Source organism: Triticum aestivum, chromosome 7A (assembly GCF_018294505.1).
Source record: "Triticum aestivum cultivar Chinese Spring chromosome 7A, IWGSC CS RefSeq v2.1, whole genome shotgun sequence".
NCBI classification, from domain to species: Eukaryota; Viridiplantae; Streptophyta; class Magnoliopsida; order Poales; family Poaceae; genus Triticum; species Triticum aestivum.
Window position 1 is genome coordinate 166,100,053 of NC_057812.1, and position 25,162 is coordinate 166,125,214.

The window sequence follows — 25,162 nt, forward strand, 5'->3', positions numbered from 1 at the left end:
TCCACCACAAAGATGCTCGAAACGTCGGTGGCATTGCTGCAGAAAGCGGGAGATTCGATAGGCCTTCAGGGGAGCCGGCTAGAGCGCGAGCGGGCCGATCGTGACGAGGTATAGGATCGCCTCAGCCACTTGGTGAACCAAGTTTCCACGCACGTGTTGCGGCTGCGCGATGCCTACCGTCGTGCCAGCACGACGATGTCGGCCGTTGGGCTAAACCCGTTCGACCACCTGGTTGACTTCAACAAGTTGCGGCTTCCTGACCTGGTCTCCTTCTTCACCTATATCTCCGAGGAGCTGAGCCGTCTCCGCGCGATGGTGGGGGTTGAGATGGACAAGGAGGGGTTGCGGGCTACCGTCGCCATTGCCGGGTGAATCGTTTCAGGGCTCCGTCACTGGAATCCATTCGTGATGCCGTCTTTGACGAGCTGGCTCCCGTCGACCAGGAGCGGGCTCTGTGGGCGGTTGCACCCTGCATCACCAATGTCATGCACCTCGAGAAGCAGAGGGACTTCGGTGGTGTTTAGGCGCCCTCTGCATGGGCATGTCCATGTCTCGGCGCAACATGACCGTTGGATCAAACTCAGACGGTGCAGATTAGTCACTGTAGCACAAAGCGTGTGGGTGTGTTTGGTTGCATTCTCATCTCAATATAGTTGTTTCCTCTTCGTGTATTTTTGTCAACCTACTAGTGTGGACTCATGCACCCTTCATGCACTCTGGCAAACACCCAAAAGTGGGTCGAGAAGGGAACTTTTGCTCCCATCCCATGCACCCTTCATACACCCTGCCTAACACTATTCGTGCTTCATATGGTTCATGTTTTGTGGAGTACTGTAGCACCATACTCTCCGTGCACTGTGGACCTAGTTCTGTTAACATTGATCTCACCGTCCATTCTTGACTGGACAGTCGAAAAAGCGATACTATGTTACATATAGGAGTAGTTGACATGCGCACAACATCATTTGTCATCATCATATCTTACTACACTAGAAACAAGATTGTGTAGTACTGACGTATGAACCACTGCACATGCCTAGTAGTAGGAGCATTGTGTATGTTCAAGTGGCTGCCGTGTTTCGCACTCCTCCGTCGTAAGAGTGGAAATGCTTGCTGTAATCATTTTTTTCTTCTGAAAAACAGTGGACATGCTCTACCATGCGGATCCTCCTCCAGCCATGCACTAAATTAGTCACTTTCGCCGATGTGTGGGACAGCCAGCATCGGGGTCCACCAGCCATGCACTAAATTACTCCGTAGTAGAGTGACGGTAGATTACCCCGATCGAAGCGCCGCAGTAATGCCCAATGAGCCGTCAAATCACAAAACCCCCTCCTTTCCAGTAGTAAGTTGGACGGACGAAGCAACCATCATTTCACTCTTCTCGCTCAGCTTCCTCTCTACCCAACCCTCGCTTCTGCCTCATCTTTTTTCTCATTTCTTCTAGAAAACCCCGACCTGCTTCTGCCATTGTTCTTCTCTCCCAAAGAAGGAAAGGTGAGCGCATCAATGGTGTTGATTCTGGCCAAGGCCCGGTCTTGCAACCCCAAGACTGATCCTATAACTCCCTCTCTTTTCTTCTTTTGGGTTTGTGATTATGGTTTCTTTTCTTTTATTTCTATTTGACAGCTTCTTGATGGACGCTGGAGCACCGGTCAAAGTGATGTCTATGGCTCCAGCCAAAACTGTCGAGGCTCATGGTACGAAGAAGCGCAAGCACCCCGCCGAGACTACCGCAGACAAGCTCAAAGCCATCGCCCTGTCCAAGCCCCCCTCTCCGGGATCCCTCATTAAGCAAGTCCAGGTAATATCTCTTCTTGACGATCTTTTTCTCGATCTTGATCGTGTTTTTTCATCTAACACGCAATACTAGTACTAGTAGTACAACTTTCTGGGTGATCTTGCATGTGATTTTTGTGTGCCAAATGATGGTTCTAAATTCCTCTTTTGACCAAAACATGCGAGAGGTTGACACTAATTTCTTATAGATTACTTTTAACTACTCCCTCTGTCCCAAATTTCTTGTCTTAGATTTGTCTAGATACGGATGTATCTAATACTAAAATGTGACTTGATACATCTGTATCTAGAAAAATCTAAGACAAGAATTTTGGGACGGAGGGAGTACTTTATGAACATCAATGCTACCTTTTAAGAGGGTATATTTGCCTCAGTAACTTGTGTTATGGATATTGCATGTAATCCCTCTTCTCTCATGCCTTTGAAGACATGTTCTAGTGTCTTTGTTCACTCATTTCTGTGCGTATATGTAGTCATATATGGAGTATAATATCAAAAATCATCTTATATTTAAGAACAGAGGTAGTAATAAAATATGGTTTCTGCTTGAATTAGAACCAGGTCCACGGTGGAGATGAAGTTCTCAAAGTCATGCCATGTGAACTGGAAGACCTGATGATGAGTTCTACTGATGAACTATCCAGCTATTGTGTCCTTGTCGCCACGTGTCCTGAACTAGTGTTTTCCTGTAGCATTGTTGTCAGGCGTGTTCTCGGGGCTGTACTTGACCACACCAATTTCCTGGTTGTGCCTTCGATTACGAAGGGTGTGGTTCTTGTAAAGCTTACCGACAAATCTGATGTGGCATGTCTTCATCATCATGTTTATGAGTGGAAAGACCACTCTGTTAGATTCTCCAAGGTTGACAAGATGGTGATGGTGCATTTAGACATCTCACATGAAGTCCATGGCCTAGTCAGTTATGCGGGGTTCATCCCGTAGGTCGGTGGCAAAAAATAGTCTGCGGAGTTTAGTTAGTGCAACTTTGCTTGTCTGAAGTAAGTACTATTGTTCAGTACTTGATTTGTGTTTGTGAACCCTGTATTGTTTATTAGTACTGCCGCTTTTGGTGTGTGGTCAGTCCTGAGAACGGTCTATGTTAATGTTTGTCCACTCAATTCAGTCTGTATATTTTGAAGTATCCATATCATATTTTTGGTGAGGATGGTCTATCAATTATGGTTACACTCCAATATCTGTATGCATTGCAGGGTTTATCGCACCCACCAGGATTTCCAGCCCCATGGATGTTCGGTCCATACGATTTGTCATGACCTTTGGACTGTCCTACTTGTGGGAGTAGGCGGGGCCCCTGCATGCCACGCGTAGTTGAATGATCAATCTTCTGTTTAGTACTTCAACCTAGTTATTTCCTGGTAAGGATTCACTCGTGTCACATCAAGTAAATCTTATTGATTTACTGTCTAAATCTTATTGATTTAATGTCATGTTTTCTTTCTTTTCCTACAATTTTAACATGCAGGTTTTGCCATGTGACATTCATCACAGAATAAACCGTTTGGTTTGCTCTACGATGGCTATTTTTGCAGGTTTCACTTCTTATGTCATGTCAGTAACGAAGGCACTTTCCATCACTTATATTACTAGAAAAAATTGGATCAGCTTGTTGTCTGAGTACAAGTTGAATCCCTATGATGAACTGCAGTTTGGTTTAACAAAAATGTCACAATTAGTCCATCTCGTGTTTAAAAGAAATGATGAAAAAACTGGATCACGGTCACGGATCCTAGTCAAGTTAGAAAGCTGATCATAATAGACCAGACACGATCGCCGCTGTCTCGCATAGATCGAGCACCGACAGTTGCTCTAGCACTGACAACGGTAGCAGCTCAGTCTGACCCAGCTGAGGATTGGGCACCGACCGCGTCAGCGGATCAGTCTAATCTACTGGAGGATCGGGCATCGACACCCGCACCTGCTCCGACACCGGCACCAGCTCTACAAGGAGCACCATCCCCGGCAGGAGCAGCGGCTTCGGCACCTGCACCAACACTTGCACTTTCATCTGCTCTGGCCCGTGTAGTTGCACCGGCAACAGACTGGGCTGCAGTTCGCACTTCATATACCAAAGTCCTTACAAAAACCGACATGTGCACCTTCTTGGTAAGCATTGGCCGCCCAAGTGCTTCGTTCTTTTTTCTTTACATGTTGTTTCACATGATTCACTGTGTTGATCTATCTATTTGGGTATGTCTTCTTGTTTGCAAACAGAGAATTCCTAGAGCAACGAGGGAGTCATTCAACAATCCGGGTGACCGCGGCCAAGTTTCTCTTAGCATGCGCAGCCTTGGTGTGATGAACCTGCTCAATATATCGTAAGTACAAAGGATGGTCCCATGATGATTGATGCTAAAGGATGGTCAAGGTTCAAATCTAAATCATATTTTGCGGTAGGGGATGATGTCAAAATCAAACTTTCTCGGCAAGGAGAGCTGGTCCAAATCAACTTTGAAATTCTTCAGTAGCAGCACGCAACTGCCTAACTGATCTATCCTCCGAGAGATTTTGATGTAATAATCTGGCATGGTGAAACAAGTGTCCTCTATGTATAAGTAGTACGGTAGTATTATTTATCACATGGTATATCGTTGATAGAATTGCAACTCTGGTTGCTGGTTAGGAACTGTCGTTCGATTCCAACAGCTGCCATGCTTTATTCAATTTTGTGTATTCGCCTTGCGACAGCATCTAAAACCAGTGTCGTACCGATCGCTTGCAATATGAAAAGCGCTGAGGTAGAACACATGGGCCCCCAAACATGCAGGGTCGGCCTGCGGCCCAAAGTCCAGAACCTGGTTTCGAGAAGCACTAGCTCAGTGCAGAAGTGGCGTCCTCCTCCTACTGTGGGTTGGGCGAAGATGAATGTTGATGCTGCGTTATCTCGCAATGGTGAAAGGGGAGCCCTGGCAGTTGTGAGCCGGGATCATAGAGGCTTCTTCCTTGGAGCATCGGCACTGGTGTGCAAAAGTGTTACTGATCCAGAGATCCTAGAGGCAATGGCATGTTGCGAGGGGCTATCTCTGACTCTTGACTTAAACCTGCAACAAGTTTAGATTAGCACCGATTGTTCAGCAACAGTCCAGCATATCGGAGAGGCATACTTGGGGCCCAGCAAAGTTATTATGGGCGAGATCAAGATGAAGAAGAATATGTTCCAAACCATGGAGATCATACATGAAAAACGCGAGTGTAATGTTGAAGCGCATGTGCTCGCAAAAGCTGCTACTTCTTTGCCCTGTGGACGCCATCTTTGGCTCACAGGAACCCCCAAAATTATTTGTATACCTATGATTGTTAATCTTCAATAAAGCAGCTTTTATCCCTCAAATAAAACATCTGAGTATTATATTCTCAGCTGAACCCCCATAATGCCCGTGCGTTGAAGAGGGAGTATATTTCTCGGCAAGGTGAGCCTGTGATATAAAAGATTTGTATATTTCTTTACAGAGGGAGTATCTCTCTGTCAAAAAATATATTTATGTGTAACTAGTTACTCTTGTCTTTCCACTTCCTTTCGCTGATATGTGGGGCAACCGGCAACGGGGTCCACGTGCCATATGCACAAAATTAGAGTGCACAACTTCACGGTAGAGACACCCCGGTCATAGCGCCGCGGTAATGCCCAATGAGCTGTCAAATCACAATCCCCCCCTTTCCAGCTTTAGTAGTAAGCTGGACGGACGAAGCGGCAATATTTCACTGGGCCTGAATCCCCTTCTCCCTCGTCTGCTTGTTCAGAGAAAACCCCCTCTCGGCGATTGCATAGGGTTTTCTCATGGAGAACCAGGTACGAATTCTTCATCCATCCTTGATAAACCCAAGTCCCTTGGTCGCAGGTAATCCTAGGATGGCAGCCGTTGCTATTGATGCATTTTTCTTCCTACTGAATCAAGTGTGTTTCATTTGCAGTGCCCAAAGTGCAAGTACCCTACAGGTTTCTGCGCCCTCGGCAAGACGCCACACTTGTTCCTTCTCATCCTAACACAGCATTTTGAAACACGCCCAGTATGTTCCTAGAATCCTCTTTTCTATCCGGGAGGGTGGGGGTTTTTTGAACATGTTGTGTTCTCATATTATTTTTCCTGCAGTGTATTATTTGCTCTGCCAGAACACATGTACTCAAGATGCTCGGCCTTGCCATAACTAAATACACTAGTTTAATGGTCACACTGAAGACAAGCCATGGATATAAGTTCCGAATTGGGTTCATGAACCAAGAAGATCGCTGCTTTTTATGGCCGGACTTCGATAAAATTTCTCAAGTGTTACGGACTGAAAGTTGGCGCACGAATGTTGATGGAAATAGCAGAACCTGGTCTCATCTTCACTGTGATCTTCCACCCCGACGTCGTTCCAATTGTTCATCCATGTTAGTTTTGTATCTGGTTCTTGCTTGTTGCCTCGATTACTTCTTAATCCACCTATTCTGTCTAAATAGTCACAATTTAACTTTAGAAGTAGCAACGAATCTCTCACGAAGATGCTACTTCTAACTAATATTTTCTTATAATTGGTGGCATGTGTAGGTTTTTTCAGAGTTAAGCAGTCTGCTCGTCCGTTACTATGTAATAACTCGGCTGTTACTAATGGCACTGAAGTTGACTAGATCGACATCCACAAGTTCCTACACTTTATTGATCATCTTGAGGTCCTTGTGGGGCGTTTCAATGGTGGAAGACCACGTGGGATATGTGTGCCACTGTTGCACTCGTTGAACAGGTCCAACTGTGTCGAGAAACTTATGGTACGAGCTGTTTTCTGTTATATATGTTGTTCATAAACTATTGCTTATACACAGTTTTACAGCTGTGATCTTCTTGAAACAGGAACTGTCGAGTTCTATTGTTCCTATACAGATGCCTGACCATGGTCGGGTCAGACTTGCGCTTGGTCACAACATGATGTTTATGTCGACCTACTCAATTCCCCTTGGAGGTGAAAAGATACTTATTCATGGGTGGTCTCAAATAATGAAGGCCCGTCCATCTTGGAGAATAGGACAGAAGATTATGTTCATGCTTTTCCATGGCTCTAAAGCGAATATCCTCTTTATTGACCACGTTGCGAGATGAAGCCACTTTCAGAAGGTTGTGGATGCGCGGGGTGGCGCCTGGGCCTTGTCCTGGGGCTTGGCGGCCTCACCCTTGGTTAACTGTAGGCAAAGTAGCATTGTTCGAGGCGTGCTTTGTACGGTTGAACCTGTATAAGTACTCATACTGCTTTCAGCTTTGGTTGTTAAGTGCCCCTGTTGGTTTCAGTTAAGATTGTTAAGTACTCCTGCTGCTTTTACAGTCTGTCGTGTTTCTTCAGTCCTGTCTTCCTCCAGCCGCCAAAACCAAACCAGCGCCGGCGGGGCCGCCTGCTTCCGCCTCCCACGGCTGGCTGCGCCTCAGCGCACGCATCGCCGCCCCACCGTCTCCTAAATCGCTAACGCCGACGTCCTCTGCGCGCTTTGCTGCGCTCGCCGCGGCGCCGCCCTCTCGCATTGTCAACATGGTCAACAAACAATAGGAATCGGCAGAAGTACATGGAGAGGATGACAGTAGGGGCCCACCACGTCAGCGTATGGAAAAATAAAATGCTTCCTCCTAGTGTTTTCCTGACATCTGGGACCCACGACATTGGGAGCGTATATAGTCAATAGACAAGAGAACAGCACAAGATCGGCTGACACCTGGGATGTAGCTACTCGAGCAGTATTTTTTTGTTTGGTATTGTAGAGACGGAGCAGGGTTTGAACTGGGTTGTGGCCCGTCTAGCCCAGGCTTACATTTTATGTTCACCATGTGACCAGCCCAGATATTTTTTTTCTTTGTGAAAATGAGCCCAGTTTATTTTTTCTGAAGAATACCCAATCCAGGCCTACTTATTTTTCTACGCCCTGATGGGCTGCAACTCTTTCAAGACGCCTGCAAATCATGAAAGTAATATGAAATGGGTTGTAAATATAAAAACAGATGACAAATTGGCAATTACTTTATAATTTTTGAATTTTATTACATTTTCAGATTCCTATTTCACTGGGCATTAACCTAATTTAAATATATCTTCAAAGTACTTTAAATCTGGCTGGACATTTCGGTATTAAAATAGTTTGGAACCCATAGAAATATGCGAAATTGGCCCTAGCCAACCAAAAAACGATTGCAATAAATTGCATAAGAAGTTGCCATGAGCTATATATAAATTATTAAAAAAAGAGGGAGTGGTCTGACTTGTGGGCCTGTTTAGTTGACGCGTATGCCAGATTTTTTTAGTTATTATATACGTCAACAAACGATTCTAGCAGACGTAACCATTGGATGTCAATCCAACGGCCGTCGTGTTTCTTCAATCTCTGATATTCTTGCTCCAGCCGCCAAAGCAGCGCCGGCGGGACCGCCTACTCTCGCCTTCCGTGGCCGGCTGTGCTACCGCACAGGCCTCAGCGCCCCCTACTACTCCCATCGCTGGCTAGGGCATCCCTCTACTCACCCACACCCCCTGTTATTCTGCAGCGATGGTAGCCTCACACCGCAGCCGAACCGGTGAACGCTCGTACTCCTCTCCGCATGGGCATCCACTGCCGCGTCTTCCCCGGCTCTGCGTCGTCCCCTTCCTATGCCTCTCCGTCGTCCACCAACATGGTGCTCTCGGCGCGGCGTGGTCAATGTGGTCAACGACCGACTTCCATCGGAAGAGTACTGTACGTGGAGAGGCTGACAGCTCGGTCCACGGCAGCCGCAAGGAAGTGCCTCCTTATTACGTGGAAAATAATAATTCCTCCACCTGACAGCGGGGACCCACCAGATGGGCCACCAGTATTTTGCGAAAAAAATCGTTTCCCCCTGACTGCTGGGACCCACCGGAGGCTGTACTTTACGGCGGATCGAGGCGCAACGTAAGTTTTGGTCTGGTATGCCCGATCCGCCGTACAGTACAGCCTCGTACGCAAGCAATGACATATGCATATTAGCACTCATATATATATAGTTTATCATGTGCGTTGGGTGACAAGTTCTCATTAATTGAATCGTCTCCTCTTCCCCACGGCCCTAACCCTAGGCACCGCCTCCTCTTCCCTACCCTCGCTGCCGTCACCGGCGGCTGGCTGGTGGCAGCGGCGGGGCCATTCCTGCCCACTCCCCTGCGTTCTACCTAGTCCTCGTGATGCCCCTGCTCCCGTGTGGTGGTTGTCACAGGCTAGTGGTCGTGACATAGCTGCAGTGGCAGAGAAACAAATCTAGAGATCTGCGTGTGTGGGATGTTAGCATGATCTTTGCATCGGCGTTTCATCTTGCTGCGGTAACCATGGGCTGTATCTGCTTAGCTCGCAGGAGGAGGAACGGCGGCGCGTTGTATGGCTGTAGACCAGGGAGTCCCCGTTATGGATCTGGCATGCTGCATTGGCCTGGATGAAGTTCCTGGTGGTACCATCCTTGCGACTGCGGAATCGTGCTCTCTCGCACGTGCTTGGCTCGGCGCTCTGTGGCGGCTGGGGGTTCGGATAGCGATCCACTTGGTTATGGGCAATCGTGCCCTGCGGATTGCCGTGGCCACCTGGTGGTCTTCATGAGTGTTTATCTCTTTGGATCTGATGATGGTTGCTGTTGGTGCCTCGAACCGGCGAGCTGGCGGGATGCAGCCAAAAGCCCTCTTTATGGGTTTGGTGGCTCTCGCTCCGACCAGTTTGCCTTTGGCGATGAGATGCAATCTATAGACGATGACTTGACGTAAAGGATATGGTTGTGCAGCAGCGGCACTAGCAGGATTTCAAGCCCAACACATGTAGCTGCTAAGATCGTGAAAAAGTGGTGGCGAGAACACATGATTGACTTAGATTTGGTGATGCTTTTCGAGTACCCGGTCTCGAGCTCTGGGGTGAAAACCCTAGGTTTGACCTAAGTTGGTTTTACCTAGCAATGGCGACGTTTTTGCATCGTTACCTTGTTGAAGGTATAGCTTAGATATGCTCGAACTTGTTCTTCAGGGTGAAAACCTAGATTCTGGCCTCTCGCGGTTGGATCCGGCGACGACGACGTTGCTGTGTCATTCCCTTCCTGAAGGCGTTGCTGTTGAAGAACTTTTTTTGTCCTTGTGGTGTCAAAAGATGGATGGTGCGGATATGATCGTTGTGGTAGTTTGTCGATCGTTGTTCTGATCGCTTTGGTTTTTTTCGCTTAGGCATAGCTTTGGTCTTGTATGACTTTGCTATTTCTCAGTGTGTTTTTTGTGTGTGTGCATGTGTTGGTGTTGGCTGTGTGCATTCTAGCTGTGTAGAGGCCGGGTGTGTGCTCATCATGTTTTGTATCTACTTGATGCTTCATTTTGAGTTAATAAAATCCACCCTTTATCGAAAAAAGAGGCATACGCGTTGTATTCAGGTCCCGAAGAAGTTTTGCTACGCCTAAGAACATCTATCGCGGACACCAATTTATTTATGGGAAAGTATTAAAATCAGCCTACTGATTACAACGCGGCTTAAACCTCCTCGAGGCGTCGACACGTGCCCCTCTCGGCCCATTGCTTCCCTTCGCACCTTATCCTTTCCGGTGCGCTCCCCTCCACTCACCTCCTTCTCATCTTATTCCTCTCCCTTCCACTCCACGAGCTCTTCCCTCCTTTCCACTCCACGAGCTCTCCCCTCATCTTCAGCAGGGAAGAGGCGACGCCGGCCAACCCCCGACATCACGCGCGTGCTGCATGGTGAAGCTCTCACTAGGGGCTGCAATGGTGACCGCGGGTGTTGCACACGATGAAGCACCCACCATCGCCGCCGTGTGCTGCGTCACAGCATCTGCCCGTTGCCACCACGTGCTTCGCCGCAACAACCCTGTCAACGAAGCGCTCCACTGGAGCACCATCGCGCGGTGGTGGCGCTGCAGTGAAGTTTCGCGAGAGGCCATCGGGTGCTACGATGGAGCTTCGACGGGGGCCACCGGTCTTGCCATGGAGTACCAACACGCACTGGTGGCACTGCAGTGATGCTTCGCCGGCGACACATCGGGGTGCTGCGATGGAGCTCGCCGCGCCGTGCTTGGCGTTGCAGTGAAACATCACCGGTCGTTGTCGGGTGTTGTGATGGAGCACCAATGGAGCGCCGGCGCCGCTGTAGTGAAGCATCGCCGGACGCAGTCGGGTGATGCAATGGAACACTGATGGAGCGCCGATGCCGCTGCAGGGAAGCATCACCGGCGACGCCAGTGAAGGAAATATGCCCTAGAGGCAATAATAAAGTTGTTATTTATATTTCCTTATATCAAGATAAATGTTTATTATTCATGCTAGAATTGCATTAATCGAAAACTTAGTACATGTGTGAATACATAGACAAACAGAGTATCCCTAGTATGCCTCTAGTTGACTAGCTCGTTAATCAAAGATGGTTATGTTTCCTAGCCATAGGCATGTGTTGTCATTTAATGAACGGGATCACATCATTAGAGAATGATGTGATGGACAAGACCCATCCATTAGCTTAGCATAATGATCGTTAAGTTTTATTGCTATTACTCTCGTCATGACTTATATATGTTCCTCTGACTATGAGATTATGCAACTCCCGAATACTGGAGGAACACCTTGTGTGCTATCAAACGTCACAACATAACTAGGTGATTATAAAGATGCTCTACAGGTGTCTCTGATGGTGTTTGTTGAGTTGGCATAGATCGAGATTAGGATTTGTCACTCCGTGTATCAGAGAGGTATCTCTGGGCCCTCTCGGTAATGCACATCACTATGAGCCTTGCAAGCAATGTGTCTAATGCGTTAGCCACGGGATGATGCGTTAAAAAACGAGTAAAGAGACTGCCGGTAATGAGATTGAGCTAGGTATGATGATACCGACGATCGAGTCTCGGGTAAGTAACATACCGATGACAAAGGGAATGACGTATGTTGTTATGCGGTTTTACCAATAAAGATCTTCGTAGAATACGTAGGAACCAATATGAGCATCCATGTTTCGCTATTGGTTATTGACCGGAGATGTGTCTCGGTCATGTCTACAAAGTTCTTGAACCCGTAGGGTCCGCACGCTTAACGTTCGATGACGATTTGTATTATGAGTTATGTGATTTGATGAATCAAAGGTTGTTCGGAGTCCCGGATGAGATCACAGACATGACTAGGAGTCTCGAAATGGTCGAGAAATAAATATTCATATATTGGAAGGTTACATTCGGACACCGGAATGGCTCAGGTCGTTTCGGATAAGTTTCGGGGTACCAGGGGTTACCGGAAGCCCCCTCCCCCGCGGGAAGTTCATGGGCCTTCATGGGCCCTAGTGGAAACGAGAGGAGGGCCACAAGGGAGGATGCCCCCCATGGCCAGTCTGAATTCGACTAGGGAGGGGGCGCCGCCCCCTTTTTCCTTCTCCCCTCTTCCTCCTTCCCTCCCCCCCCTCTCTTGGATGGAAGGGGAATCCAAATAGGATTGGGAATCCTAGTTGGACTCCCCATGGCGCGCCCCCTCTAGGCCAGCCTCCTCCTCCTCTCCCCTTTATATACGTGGGAGGGGGCACCCCAAAGGACACACAAGTTTCTCTTAGCAGTGTGCGGTGCCCCCCTCCACAGTTACACACCTCAGTCATATCGTTGTAGTCCTTAGGAGATGCCCTGCGCCGGTAACTTCATCATCACCGTCGCCACACCGTCGTGCTGAGGAAGCTCTCCCTCATCCTCAACTGGATCAAGAGCTTGAGGGACGTCATCGAGCTGAACATGGAGGTGCCGTACGTTCGGTACTTGTATCGGTTGGATTGCGAAGACGTTCGACTACATCAACCACGTTACTAAACGCTTCCGCTTTCGGTCTACGAGGGTACGTGGACACACTCTCCCCTCTCGTTGCTATGCATCTCCTAGATAGATCTTGCGTGATCGTAGGAAATTTTCGAAATACTGCGTTCCCCAACAGTGGCATTAGAGCCAGGTCTATGCGTAGATGTTATATGCACGAGTAGAACACAAAGAGTTGTGGGCGATAATAGTCATACTGCTTACCAGCAATGTCTTACTTTGATTCGGCGGTATTGTTGGATGAAGCGGCCCAAACCGACATTACATGACCGCGTTTATGAGACTGGTTCTACCGACGTGCTTGGCACACAGGTGGCTAGCAGGTGTCTGTTTCTCCAACTTTAGTTGAATCGAGTTTGACTATGCCCGGTCCTTGTTGAAAGTTAAAACAACACACTTGACGAAAAATCATTGTGGTTTTGATGCGTAGGTAAGAATGGTTCTTGCTAGAAGCCCATAGCAGCCACGTAAAAGTTGCAACAACAAAGTAGAGGAAGTCCAACTTCTTTTTGCAGGGCATGTTGTGATGTGATATGTATTGGGGAACATAGTAATTTCAAAATTTTCCTACACACATGCAAGATCATGGTGATGCATAGCAGAGAGGGGAGAGTGTCGTCCACGTATCCTTGTAGATCGTAAGCGGAAGCGTTATGAGAACGCGGTTGATGTAGTCGCACGTCTTCACGATCGACCGATCCTAGTACCGAACGTATGGCACCTCCGCGATCTGCACACTTTCAGCTCGGTGACGTCCCACGAACTCACGATCCAGTAGAGCTTCGAGGGAGAGTTCCGTCAGCACGACGGCGTGATGACGGTGTTGATGAAGCTACCGACGCAGGGCTTCGCCTAAGCACCGCTATGATATGACCGAGGTGGATTATGGTGGAGGGGGGCACCGCACACGGCTAAAAGATCAACTGATGAACTTGTGTGTCTATGGGGTGCCCCCTAGCCACGTATATAAAGGAGTGGAGGAGGGGGAGGGCCGGCCCTCCTATGGCGCGCCCTGGAGAGTCCTACTCCCACCGGGAATAGGATTCCCCCCTTCCATGTAGTAGTAGGAGAGAAGGAAAGGGAAAAGAGAAGAGAAGGAAGGAGGGGGCGCCTCCCCTCCCCCTAGTCAAATTCGGACTAGGCCCGGGGGGGGGGAGCAGCCTCCTCTCTCTCTTTACCCTAAAGCCCAATAAGGCCCATATACTCCCAGACGAATTCCCGTAACTCTCCGGTACTTCGAAAAATACCCGAATCACCCGCAACCTTTCCGATGTACGAATAGAGTCGTCCAATATATCGATCTTTACGTCTCGACCATTTCGAGACTCCTCGTCATGTCCCCGATCTCATCCGGGACTCCGAACTACCTTCGGTACATCAAAACACATAAACTCATATTACCGATCATCACCGAACATTAAGCGTGCGGACCCTACGGGTTCGAGAACTATGTAGACATGACTGTGACTTGTCTCCGGTCAATAACCAATTGTGGAACGGATGTCTACTACACAACCTTCTTCTTGTAGACGTTGTTGGGCCTCCAAGTGCAGAGGTTTGTAGGACAGTAGCAAATTTCCCTCAAGTGGATGACCTAAGGTTTATCAATCCGTAGGAGGCGTAGGATGAAGATGGTCTCTCTGAAGCAACCCTGCAACCAAATAACAAAGAGTCTCTTGTGTCCCCAAAACACCCAATACAATGGTAAATTGTATAGGTGCACTAGTTCGGCAAAGAGATGGTGATACAAGTGGTATATGGATGGTAGATAAAGGTATTTGTAATCTGAAAATATAAAAACAGCAAGGTAACTAATGATAAAAGTGAGCACAAACGGTATTGCAATTTGTTGAAACAAGGCCTAGGGTTCATACTTTCACTAGTGCAAGTCCTCTCAACAATAATAACATAATTGGATCACATAACTATCCCTCAACATGCAACAAAGAGTCACTCCAAAGTCACTAATAGCGGAGAACGAACGAAGAGATTATGGTAGGGTACGAAACCACCTCAAAGTTATTCTTTCCAATCAATCCGTTGGGCTATTCCTATAAGTGTCACAAACAGCCCTAGAGTTCGTACTAGAATAACACCTTAAGACACAAATCAACCAAAACCCTAATGTCACCTAGATACTCCAATGTCACCTCAAGTATCCATGGGTATGATTATACAATATGCATCACACAATCTCAGATTCATCTATTCAACCAACACACAGAACCTCAAAGAGTGCTCCAAAGTTCCTACCGGAGAATCACGATGAAAATGTGTGCCAACCCCTATGCATAGGTTCATGGGTGGAACCCGCAAGTTGATCACCAAAACATACATCAAGTGAATCACGTGATATCCCATTGTCACCACAGATACGCACGGCAAGACATACATCAAGTGTTCTCAAATCTTTAAAGACTCAATCCGATAAGATAACTTCAAAGGGAAAACTCAATCCATTACAAGAGAGAGAGGGGGAGAAGAAACATCATAGGATACAAATATAATAGCAACGCTCGCGATACATCAAGATCGTATCACCTCAAGAACACGAGAGAGAGAGAGAGAGAGATCAAACACATAACTACTAGTACATACCCTCAGCCCCGAGGGAGAACTACTCCCTCCTCGTCATGGAGAGCACGGGGATGATGAAGATGGCCACCGGAGAGGGATTCCCCCTCCGGCAGGGTGCCGGAACAAGTCTAGATTGGCTTTCGGTGGCTACGGGGGCATCTGGCGGCGAAACTCCCGATCTATTGGGCTCCCGGATCGTTTTTGATTGCTCCATGCTATATTATCTACTGTTTTGGATGTTTATGGGCTTTATTATACACTTTGCTCCATGCTAGTTTTTGTTTTTTGCGTGTTTTAGAATATCGCAAAAAAGGAAAATCAAACGGAGTCCAATTGACCTGAAATTTCACGGAACTTATTTTTGGACCAGAAGAAACCCAGAAGACTTGGAGTCTACGTAAGGGAAGCTTCGAGGAGGCCACAAGGTAGGGGGGCTCGCCCAGCCCCTAGGGCGCGCCCTCCACCCTCGTGGCCCCCCTGACGTACTTCTTCCGCCTATATATCTCCATATACCCTAAAACATTCGAGAGCACAATAGATCGGGAGTTCCGCCGCCAGAAGCCTCTGTAGCCACCGAAAGACAATCTAGATCTATTCTGGCACCCTGCCGGAGGGGGAATCCCTCTCCGGTGGCCATCTTCATCATCCCGGTGCTCTCCATGACGAGGAGAGAGTAGTTCTCCCCTGGGGCTGAGGGTATGTACCAGTAGCTATGTGTTTGATCTCTCTCTCTCTCTCTCTCGTGTTCTTGAGATGATACGATCTTGATGTATCACGAGCTTTGCTATTATATTTGGATCCTATGATGTTTCTTCCCCCCTCTACTCTCTTGTAATGGATTGAGTTTCCCCTTTGAAGTTATCTTATCGGATTGAGTCTTTAAAGATTTGAGAAGACTTGATGTATGTCTTGCCGTGCGTATCTTTGGTGACAATGGGATATCACGTGATTCACTTGATGTATGTTTTGGTGATCAACTTGCGGGTTCCGCCCATGAACCTATGCATAGGGGTTGGCAAATGTTTTCGTCGTGATTCTCCGGTAGAAACTTTGGGGCACTCTTTGAGGTTCTATGTGTTGGTTTAATAGATGAATCTGAGATTGTGTGATGCATATCGTATAATCATACCCACGGATACTTGAGGTGACATTGGAGTATCTAGGTGACATTAGGGTTTTGGTTGATTTGTGTCTTAAGGTGTTATTCTAGTACGGACTCTAGGGCTGTTTGTGACACTTATAGGAATAGCCCAACGGATTGATTGGAAAGAATAACTTTGAGGTGGTTTCGTACCCTACCATAATCTCTTCGTTTGTTCTACGCTATTAGTGACTTTGGAGTGACTCTTTGTTGCATGTTGAGGGATAGTTATGTGATCCAATTATGTTATCATTGTTAAGGGAACTTGCACTAGCGAAAGTATGAACCCTAGGCCTTGTTTCAACGCATTGCAATATCGTTTACGCTCACTTTTATCATTAGTAACCTTGCTGTTTTTATAATCTCATAGTCATAGGAACATGTATAAGTCATGAAGAAAGCAATAGCAATATACTAAACGATCAAATGCTAAGCTAACGGAATGGGTCAAGTCAATCACATCATTCTCTAATGATGTGATCCCATTAATCAAATGACAACTCATGTCTATGGCTAGGAAACTTAACCATCTTTGATTCAACGAGCTAGTCATGTAGAGGCATACTAGTGACACTCTGTTTGTCTATGTATTCACACATGTATTGAGTTTCCGGTTAATACAATTGTAGCATGAATAATAAACATTTATCGTGATATAAGGAAATATAAATAACAACTTTATAAATGCCTCTAGGGCATATGTCCTTCAGTCTCCAACTTGCGCTAGAGTCAATAATCTAGTTCACATCATTATGTGATTAGTTCACATCTCCATGTGCCTAATACCCAAAGGGTTTACTAGAGTCAATAATATAGTTCACATCGCTATGTGATTAACACCCAAAGAGTGATCATGTTTTTCTTGTGAGAGAAATTTAGTCAACGGGTCTGCCACAGTCAGAGTCGTATGTATTTTGCAAATTTTCTATGTCTACAATGCTTTGCACGGAGCTACTCTAGCTAATTGCTCCCACTTTCAATATGTATCCAGATCGAGACTTAGAGTCATCTAGATCGATGTAAAAAGCTTGCATCGATGTAACTCTTTACGACAAACTCTTTTATCACCTCCATAACCAAGAAATATTTCGTTAGTCCTCTAAGGATAATTTTGACCGCTATCCAGTGATCTACTCCTAGATCGCTATCGTACTCCTCTGCCAAACTCAGGGCAGGGTATACAATAGGTCTGGTACATAGCATGACATACTTTATAGAACCTATGACTGAGGCATAAGGAATGACTTTTCATTCTCTTTCTATTTTCTGCCGTGGTCGGGTTTTGAGTCTTTACTCAACTTCACACCCTGCAACACAGGCAAGCACTCCTTCTTTGACCGTTCCATTTTGAACTACTTCAAAATCTTGTCAAGGTATGTACTCATTGAAAATATATCAAGCGTCTTTATCTATCTCTATACATCTTGATGCTCAATATGTAAGTAGCTTCACCGAGGTCTTTCTTTGAAAAACTCATTTCAAACACTCCTTTATGCTTTCCTGAAAATTCTACATTATTTCAGATCAACAATATGTCATTTACATATACTTATCAGGAATGATGTAGTGCTCCCACTCACTTTCTTGTAAATACAAACTTCACCGCAAGTCTGTATAAAACCATATGCTTTGATCACTTTATCAAAGTATATATTCCAACTCTGAGATGCTTGCACCAGTCAATAGAAGGATCGCTAGAACTTGCACACTTTGTTAGCACCTTTAGGATTGACAAAACCTTCCGGTTGCATCATATACAACTCTTCTTTAAGAAATCCATTAAGGAATACAATTTTGACATCCATTTGCCATATTTCATAAAATGCGGCAACTGCTAACATGATTTGGATAGACTTTTAAGCATAAATACGAGTGAGAAATTCTCATCGTAGTCAACACCTTGAACTTGTCGAAAACATTTTTGCGACAATTCAGCTTTGTAGATAGTAACATTACTATCAGCGTCTGTCTTCCTCTTGAAGATCCATTTATTCTTAATGACTCACCGATCATCGGGCAAGTCAATCAAAGTCCATTCTTTGTTCCCATACATGGATCCCATCTCAGATTTCATGGCCTCAAGCCATTTCACGGAATCTGGGCTCATCATCACTTCCTCATAGTTCATAGGTTCGTCATGGTCTAGTAACATGACTTCCAGAAAGGATTACCGTACCACTCTGGTGTGGACCATACTCTGGTGGTCCTACGAGGTTCGGTAGTAACTTGATCTGAAGTTTCATGATCATCATCATTATCTTCCTCACTAATTGGTGTAGAGATCACTAGAACTAAATTCTGTGATGAACTACTTTCCAATTCGGGAGAAGGTACAATTACCTTATCAAGTTCTACATTCCTCCCACTCACTTCTTTCGAGAGAAACTTTTTCTCTAGAAAAGATCCATTCTTAGCAACAAACTATCTTCACTACACCACGACACTGCATCCCCAACAACCAGGTTGGATGGGAATACAGGTTCCGCCAATAGACAGTCGGTCGGGAAAGACTATTGCTGACCGACCTTGTCTGTTGGGGAAAGACCAGACGGGAAAGACTATTGTTGACCGAGCTTGTCTGTTGGGGAAAGACCAGACGGGAAAGCCCTTTCTCGACCGACATAGATTTCCCGACCGACTACTTGTTGGTGATGGGGTATCTTTCCCGACCGACATTCTGTTGGGCCTACCCTGGGCCTTTCCCGACCAACAGTCTGCTGGGGCTACCATGGGCCTTTCCCGACCGACTATGTACAGGGAATTCTTTCCCGACCAACAATTTGTTGGGATGCCATGGGCCTTTCCCAACCGACAATATGACACTGTATTCTTTCCCGACCAACATTATGTTGGGCCTGGCATTGGCCTTTCCTGACCGATTGTTAGACAGTTTTTTTTGCCGACCAACATCCATTAGCCCTCCATAAGTGGACTTAAATTACCAATAGAATATACATCAAGTTACAATGCATGTCATCCAAAAATATTGAACCAGATGCAAACAATAACATACATTTCAATAATTTTCACATATAAATACATCATCTGTTATGAACTAATGACCATCCAACTTTCCTATAAAACTAGTGGAACTAATTAAGTAGAGGAAGCATTATGGTTTATTGCCTAATAGCAAAAATACCATGCTTTATTTTCTAGAATTTGTTTTAAGAGGCACATCATCTACCTTGGCTCCTTATAGTGGGCAACTACATACACATCCTCTCAGCATTCCACCAAGATCCTTGTGTCATTCTAGTACTTGACAACAAAGCCTTCCTTCTACATCTCATTGGAGAACATCCTCCAATTTGAAAATCTGCAAGTCAAAATCCCCAGTTAATATTTCCACATGATAACGGGAGAACGTGATATTTTCTCTAAGCTGCCTTCAATATCATTTCATACCAAAGCAACTAAAGAGAATTCATTATCACTGATGGGAAAAGGGATACCTTTTTCTCCCCTCTTTTGTGTTTCCTGCAACTTCTTTTGCTATATCCTGAGATACACGAAAGGAGTAAGAAATCTAGAAGCGAAAGCATTTGCTAAATGATAGGATAATTCTCTTCAGTACATGGGGGGTAACGCTCTTCAGACAATTCCTGCATAAATGAAAGGAGTAAGAAATTAGATGATTAATAATAGGTAGCAGCGAAAGCATTTGCTAAGTAATGAATTTACCTATGGGGATAGGTGGAGCCTTCAATATTTCCAAATAAGTGACATGCTCAAAGTCCTCTGTCGTAGGCAAGCCACTTGTTATCACAAACAACAATTTAATATCTCCTTCTATCGTTACTTCACCAACAAACCAAGGCTCCAAATCCTGGTAAAAGCCATGGTATGACTAGTAATGTGAAAAATACTCTGAAACAAGAAAAAGAAATGGTTCTGTAATCAGAGGATGGAAAATTACTTTCATAGACCATCATAAGACACCACAAAAAAATTAGCCTGACAAAATCAGTTCGCCTAGACACTGTTAGAAAATGCAGCAGAAAGAAATTCTTATACAAGAGCCACCTCTCGAATGCAAAGGAAGTGACATATTTGAATGTAACTTTGAAGCCAAGATCTGTTTGTGACCTTTGTCCACCATGCTACTACAGTTTTCCAAATCATTCACTGAAAAACAACAGAAAACAAAACTTTATGTCAAGCCTGCTATCAAAAGAAAAAACATGTGTAACCAGTTCATGAAAGTACCTTTTAGAAAACTACAAAACAGTAATGAAGCTTAATTAACTGCTGCACATAAAGAACTTTACTGCTTCAAGGGTTTCTCTATTTCCATGAATCAAAGCAGCATAGATTTCTTTTAAAGATATTATTAAACTTACGGACTAGTTCAAATCTGCACACTATAGCACATAGAGAGAGGGGGAGAGGAGGGAGAGGCCAAGTGAGAGAGTGAGATCTTACGGATGTCGATTATAATGTCTCGATTATAATAAGTCGTTGGTAGGGAAATCTGGTGTGTGGTGTAGTGATTAAACAAGTCTCGATTATAATACACTATCAGAAACTGCATTTTCTTTGCTTTGTGGAAAGAACACGGTTAGACGTTGCTGTTGGGCGCAATTGGACTATAGTATTGAAATGCCAACACAGAGGAGCATCTCATTCTCAACAATACAAATAGTAATAAATACAGAGAAGTCAATAACCATGTGTTTACACGTTGATCCCCATGTGTTTCTCTAGTTTTTAGTTTTCCACACTCAGAATGCTACATGCAATGGCAAAAGGTACAAAAAAAATTCAGAATACTTGTCTATTTGAAGTTGGGTCACAAGAGGTAACTTAAAATATGTACTGGTGAATGTACAGATTCTGATTGCAAGAAATAAATACCTTACTCATTTATAGCAGCAGCAGATCATCCACTGTTTGCATAATGCACCAGTATGTTCTTTCCATCAAGCAGCTGAATCTATCATCATGTGCCAAAAATGTGCTATCGTAAGGAAAAAGAAATGTGCACCTATTATTGCATATTATCCTACAGGAACTTGACTTCTGCTATACCTAAAGATGTAGTTAAGCGCTATTTTACCTAGTCGCTCATCTTCTCCAATGCTGAGATTCTTCTCTCTCGAAAGAGAACTTGACGAAACTGTATCCTTTGGATGTCCTCGCAAGGGATGTCATATTGCTTCCACTGCCAGCTAGCACATCAATCAGCAAGAGGACAAGCCTAACAAAATCACAGGTCCAACATCAAGAAGTTAGAACAGGTATGTTAGGATTACCTTCGAGAACATCGCCATGCTGAGAGAAGACGTTGTCAGATGACTCTAGTTATCAGATGTATGAGATACGTTCGACTTGCCATGCTGCTCTTTGGTTCTAGCATTGCCTACCTACAAAAAAAGAATTAATTGAAGACATAGCACCATATGGCAAGAAACATAAATGAACTTGATATACAGTTAACTTAAGTAAGATACCCAGTACGTAGATAACTCACTAGACTCACCAATTGGCGGGGAGGCAGTGTCAAAGAGGGCGGGACATCACTGCGCCACCTGCCGGAAGCTCGTGAGTAGCCGGAAGTAGGAATCCTTGTGCACAAGTGCCCTGAACATATAAAGAAAACAAAAGGCTAATTGTGATTCTGGAGCTATTTATTTCATAGCAGGGTTAAATAAGCTGAAGTTCTTGTTCTCAGAGCATGAAGATTAAATATAGACTCTTATATTTGTGACAATTCTACAATGCTCAACTGAAAGGCTGAACCATTAGTATGATTATTTGGACATTTTGTGCAACCTGAAGGTAGTTCTCACTTCTCAGTGTTGTGCTTTACAAATGGATCTTCAGTTAAGATATGCAAGCAAGACATACATACCAAGTAATCACCACATCAAGTCTGAGCTACTAGGAATGGATGCTTAAACATACCACTTGGAGTGTTTATTTTGTGACATGGACGGAAAAAATATTGAAAGGCATTACTGAATATATGTAATGCGTCTTCTGATTTCTAATTGTCATGATCAAGGGCTCTGGAACAAATATTTATTGGCATGGTAAGCATGCATCGTTACAGATACAGTACAATTACTGCTGTAATTGAGAAATTCAATTCATAATTGCTGCCCTCTGATGTCAATAGTTGGGTTCGGTACTTCAGTTTATTTCTAACCCATGCATTTTTTTCAGAGACATTGTGCAATAAGATACTCAGTCACAAAGCAAGCATCATATCAATTTTGTACTGTCCGAAATTGGTGCCTAAGTGTATTTTCAGTTCAGGGATGTGCATGTATATAGGTTGACCTTAGCACATCACTCAAGTAAAAGTTAATTTCAGTGAATTAAAAGAACCTTTATCTTATCTCGTTATTAGACTGCAGAACAAATGTTCCATTGATCTATTGCCTAAATTTGAATGTTTAGCTGTGTCATTCTCTATCTTACTGAAAACACAGAGATGAAATTGTTCTTAACTAACAGTCACTTACCCATGTGTAACCAATTCATCAAAATACTTTTTAGAAAACTATAAATCTGCACGCTGCAACCAGGAGGGGGGAGTGGAGGGAGAGACCACAAGAGAGGGAAAGAGACCTTACCGCTGTTGTTACCGCCATGGATGGCTACCTGTTGGTTACCGAAGGTTGGTTGGTAGAGATGGAGGCACATGTCGTCGGAAGCAGAGGGACCAGAGGCCGCCTACCTCGCTCTGGACCAGGGAGCGAAATGACCTTGACCCCTTCAGATCTGGCACCATGGGAAGGAGTGGAGAGGGAGGGAGGGGAGAGGGAGCCGGCTATATTATATAATGCTATATTATCTTTGTGTCTACAATGCTTTGCACGGAACTACTATAGCTAATTGCTCCCACTTTCAATATGTATCCAGATCGAGACTTAGAGTCATCTAGATCGATGTAAAAAGCTTGCATCGATGTAACTCTTTACGACAAACTCTTTTATCACCTCCATATCCGAGAAATATTTCGTTAGTCCTCTAAGGATAATTTTGACCGCTGTCCAGTGATCTACCCCTAGATCGCTATCGTACTCCTCTGCCAAACTCAGGGCAGGGTATACAATAGGTCTGGTACATAGCATGACATACTTTATAGAACCTATGACTGAGGCATAGGGAATGACTTTTCATTCTCTTTCTATTTTCTGCCATGGTCAGATTTTGAGTCTTTACTCAACTTCCCACCTTGCAACACAGGCAAGAACTCCTTCTTTGACTGTTCCATTTTGAACTACTTCAAAATCTTGTCAAGGTATGTACTCATTGAAAATATATCAAGCGTCTTTATCTATCTCTATAGATCTTGATGCTCAATATGTAATTAGCTTCACCGAGGTCTTTCTTTGAAAAACTCATTTCAAACACTCCTTTATGCTTTCCAGAAAATTCTACATTATTTCAGATCAATAATATGTCATTTACATATACTTATCAGGAATGCTGTAGTGCTCCCACTCACTTTCTTGTAAATACAAGCTTCATCGCAAGTCTGTATAAAACCATATGCTTTGATCACTTTATCAAAGTATATATTCCAACTCTGAGATGCTTGCACCAGTCCATAGAAGGATCGCTAGAGCTTGCACACTTTGTTAGCACCTTTAGGATTGACAAAACCTTCCGGTTGCATCATATACAACTCTTTTTTAAGAAATCCATTAAGGAATACAATTTTGACATCCATTTGCCAGATTTCATAAAATGCGGCAACTGCTAACATGATTTGGACAGACTTTGAAGCATAAATACGAGTGAGAAAATCTCATCGTAGTCAACACCTTGAACTCGTCGAAAACATTTTTGCGACAATTCAACTTTGTAGATAGTAACACTACTATCAGCGTCCGTCTTCCTCTTGAAGATCCATTTATTCTTAATGACTCACCGATCATCGGGCAAGTCAATCAAAGTCCATTCTTTGTTCTCATACATGGATCCCATCTCAGATTTCATGGCCTCAAGCCATTTCGCGGAATCTGGGCTCATCATCACTTCCTCATAGTTCGTAGGTTCGTCATGGTCTAGTAACATGACTTCCAGAAAGGATTACCGTACCACTCTGGTGCGGACCATACTCTGGTGGTCCTACGAGGTTCGGTAGTAACTTGATCTGAAGTTTCATGATCATCATCATTATCTTCCTCACTAATTGGTGTAGAGATCACTAGAACTAAATTCTATGATGAACTACTTTCCAATTCGGGAGAAGGTACAATTACCTTATTAAGTTCTACATTCCTCCCACTCACTTCTTTCGAGAGAAACTTCTTCTCTAGAAAAGATCCATTCTTAGCAACAAAATATCTTGCCTTCGGATCTATGATAGAAGGTGTACCCAACAGTTTCCTTTTGGGTATCCTATGAAGACGCATGATACGTCTCCAACGTATCTATAATTTTTGATCGCTCCATGCTATATTACCTACTATTTTGGATGTTTATGGGCTTTATTATACACTTTTATATCATTTTTTGGGACTAACCTATTAACCCAGAGCCCAGCGCCAATTTCTGTTTTTTGCCTGTTTTAGAATATCGCAGAAAAGGAAAATCAAACGGAGTCCAATTGACCTGAAACTTCACGGAACTTATTTTTGGACCAGAAGAAACCCAGAAGACTTGGAGTCTACGTAAGGGAAGCTTCGAGGAGGCCACGAGGTAGGGGGGCGTGCCCACGCCCCCTAGGGCATGCCCTCCACCCTCGTGCCCCCCCTGACGTACTTCTTCTGCCTACATATCTCCATATACCCTAAAAACATCCGAGAGCACAATAGATCGGGAGTTCCGCCGCCAGAAGCCTCCGTAGCCACCGAAAGCCAATCTAGACCCGTTCCAGCACCCT

At 44.7% G+C, this 25,162-nt stretch overlaps 1 long non-coding RNA gene across 1 annotated transcript; it reads right to left on the reverse strand.

The window, feature by feature from the left end:
* Positions 1-19,330: 19,330 nt before the first annotated feature.
* LOC123147559 (uncharacterized) lies at positions 19,331-19,894 on the reverse strand. The gene is made up of 2 exons (XR_006473298.1): positions 19,776-19,894; positions 19,331-19,639 (listed from the first exon to the last, which is right to left on the reverse strand). It is a non-coding gene; the product is annotated as an uncharacterized lncRNA (long non-coding RNA).
* Positions 19,895-25,162: the final 5,268 nt, after the last annotated feature.